The sequence below is a fragment of the Phascolarctos cinereus genome, unplaced genomic scaffold (assembly GCF_003287225.1).
Source record: "Phascolarctos cinereus isolate Bilbo 61053 unplaced genomic scaffold, phaCin_HiC Scaffold_9;HRSCAF=440, whole genome shotgun sequence".
Taxonomy (NCBI): domain Eukaryota; kingdom Metazoa; phylum Chordata; class Mammalia; order Diprotodontia; family Phascolarctidae; genus Phascolarctos; species Phascolarctos cinereus.
Genome location: NW_027556402.1, coordinates 265,617,402 through 265,620,727, shown reverse-complemented (window position 1 = coordinate 265,620,727; position 3,326 = coordinate 265,617,402). Strand labels below are relative to the sequence as shown.

The window sequence follows — 3,326 nt, the reverse complement described above, 5'->3', positions numbered from 1 at the left end:
TTGATTTACTGAATTTATTTCATGCCCACTCTGACCCAGGCACTGAGTGTTCTAGGCTTCTGGGTGTCTGTGGGGTGATAGGGGCTGCTCCGCTGGATGAGGGAGTGGGGCTAGGTGAGGGGATCTAGGGAAGCAGGACTGGGACAGCATGCTGGTGTCCCTGAGGGGGGCAGGGTTGGAGCCTAGAAATGTGTTTGATAGTTGAACATCATCTGGATCAAGGGAACCACATAAACAAAGACTAGGATGATGAAGGTGATGAGAAGCAACACATTCAAGATGACGGCAGAGATGTTTGGAGGTGTTTCCATAGCTCAAGGCCCCATTCATGTCCCCAGCCAGCTTCCGGTCCCTGGACTAGGAGTAGAAACAGACAGATGTACACAAAGAGGCAGAGAGGGTGAGATTCCTGCCCTCAGAGAACCCTGAGGCCTCAGTCTCCCCACCTACACAACAGGAGTGAGGATCAGGACTCCCACCCCCACCCCAGCGGACAGGGGAAGGAGGGGACTTAACCCAACTAAGGAGCAGAGCCTGGAGTTCTGGGGAAGGTCAGAGCTGGGAGAATAGCAAAAAGGACTAAATCTAGAAGGAAAAAAGGACTGCCCGCCTCAAACTGTATGACCCTGATGAGTCAGTCACTCAGCCATCCTAAGCTGAAGGTTCTTCAGGAGTCAGCCAACCCTCCAGCCAAGGAGGGCTGGGAAGCATGACAGCAGCCCCTCATCAAGGTCCTGGCTGTTGGCTTCCAGCTACACCAAGCCAATTCAGCCAGAGCTCCTGTCTCCCACCTTGACTTAGGGATAGGGCCCTGGCATCTGTGGTTTTCTGCCCTAGTTCTCCCTCTTGCTACTTTCCACATGTTCCATTCCCCCTGGCTCTGGCCTGGCTTTCCTAGTCTCTTGTCCTCCCTTCTACGGGAATCTCATCCACTTCCAGGGGGTCCAAGATCACCACTCCAGGCCCCTCCCAGTCTGCAGCACCAGCCTTGACCTCTGTCCTGAACCCCAGACAGGCACTCTGCTGGCCTGCTGGCCAGCTCCACCTAGCTGCTCTACCATCTTCCAGACACCAGGCACAAAACCCGTCATCTCTGATTCTTCCTCCAATATCCAACCAAGTGCCGAGTCTTCCCCATTCTTCCATCCTATTCTCTCCATTTGAGTGGTTATGCTTAGTTCAGACTCACTGAACTCTTAGCTGGTCTTCCTCTCCCTCTGTGCCTGCAGCAGGCAGAGGTACTAATCTTCACATCTCTGCTTAAGGACCTGCAATGGCTCCCACTGGCCACAAAACCAAGCCCAAACCTGGTAGCCTCACTAAGGGGCCTCACCCTGTTTTAATTGGCCTTTTCAGTTTTGCCTCTTCCTCCTCCCCTGACAAGTGTACACAAACAGACTCAGGGGTAAGGGCAGTAAGTACACATACACACACACACACACAGAGTCATATACACATACACACATACACACAAACACACACACATACACATACATACACATACACACACATACACATATACACATACATACATACACACACATACACACATTCATATACACATAAACATATACACACATGCACATATACACATATACACATTCACATACACATACATTCATATACACATGCACACATTCATACACGTACATACATATACATACACATATACACACATACACACATTCATATACACATACATACACATAAACATATACACACATTCATACACACATTCATACACACATGCACACATTCATACACACACATACATATACATACACATATACACACACACACATACACACACACACACACACACACACACACACACACAAAACCTACTCCTCGGACAACTCTTTCAATCTTCCATGAAGGTTCCTAACCTTTTGCCATCTCTGTTCTTTTTCTCAGGCTGCCCCCTACCTGACTGTCCCCTTTTCTTCTGGACAACCCCATCTTCCCAAGGGCCACCTCAAGCGCTGGCTCCACGCTGCTTTCTTCCACCCCTTCTCCTCTGTTGGTCCCTCTCCCATTAACTGGTTCTGGAACCAGCTTCTTTCTTCCACTGAAACCCTGTCCTCCCTTAAGTGCTGTAGGCGAGCAGTCCTTATATTTGGTCAGATGGGAGTTAGCTTTCCTGGAGGGTCTGAGAGGCCAAGGCAGATGGATGTCCCCAATACCCTGTAGCGGCCAAATTTCCTGGGTCATAACCACAGTTTAGTACCTCAGAGGAAGAACTAAGGACTGAGAAGAGAAGGGAAAGGGGTAGAAAGAAGAAAGAGAATGGAATAGGTGAAGGAAGGAACTTGAGGAGAGGAAAGGAAGTGAGGTTGGAAGAAGAGACCAAGGAGGGAGGATAATGGAGAGGGAAAGATTGGGGAGCTAGGAGAGAGAGAAGGAAGCAGAGACAAGAAGGGGGAGGAAAGACGAGAGGGAGAGAAGGAGGAGAAAAGACAGGAGTGGGGGAGAAGCAGGGGGAGAAGGAAAGAAGTGGATGAGGAGAAGAAGATGGAATAGAGGGAAAAGGAGGGACAGGAGCAGGAGGAGCAGGGGAGGAGGAAAGAAAGAAGGGGAGAAGGAGGTGACGCAAGGGAAAGTGACAGAGGCTAGTGGAGCAAGGGAAGTGAACGGGGAGCGCACATCCAAGGGATCTCTGTCTTTGGGAGCCTGGTGTCCCTCCCCCGCTGAGCTGCGCGGCTGCTGCAGCTACCTTGACCAAACAAACGAGCGCAATGAAGCTGAGACAACAAGGGTTCCCCAACCCCAGAATGTTGAAGAGGGAGAACAGCAGGTAGTCACGAGGACGGCTCGAAGTGTTCCCCTTCTCTGGTTCCCCGCCCTGCATGGCGATGACAGTGTGGTCAGGCATGGCTTGGAAGGGCTGGCTCCTGGGGCGAGCTTGGACAGCTTCAGATGGGCGCGCAGTATAGGGCTCCTTCCGAGACTGGAGCGCCTGACAGCAACCGTGAGCGCAGCGGGGAAGTCCGATGGTTCCTGTTAGTAAGAAAATATTTAGGTGCTCGGGCTGGAGGAATGGACCAGGGCGGGGCTGGGGGACAGAGTTGGGAGGGGCCAGAGGAGATTACCGGTTCCTCCTCCCTCCAGCTTGGTCCTTACCCTCTCTATCAGCCTTCTACTCAACCCCTCCTCCCCACATGTTCCTCAGCTTCCAGGAACCCCCGTCAGTCACGAGCGCTGACCAGCTCCCAACTCACCGCTTCCCCCAGTCACCCCAGGCCCGGTTCCTCTGTGCCTAGTCAAGGCAATGGCGCAGTCGATCAAACCTGGTTCTAGGCCCGACCTGGAGGGCTGAGGCAAGCCCT

General features: G+C 52.0%; 1 pseudogene across 1 annotated transcript; it reads right to left on the bottom strand.

The window, feature by feature from the left end:
* Positions 1 to 3,104, bottom strand: LOC110203717 (dispanin subfamily A member 2b-like; annotated as a pseudogene). The gene is made up of 3 exons (XR_013484220.1): positions 3,090 to 3,104; positions 2,714 to 2,997; positions 1 to 357 (listed from the first exon to the last, which is right to left on the bottom strand). The product of XR_013484220.1 is annotated as a dispanin subfamily A member 2b-like (transcript).
* Between the last annotated feature and the right edge of the window lie 222 nt (positions 3,105 to 3,326).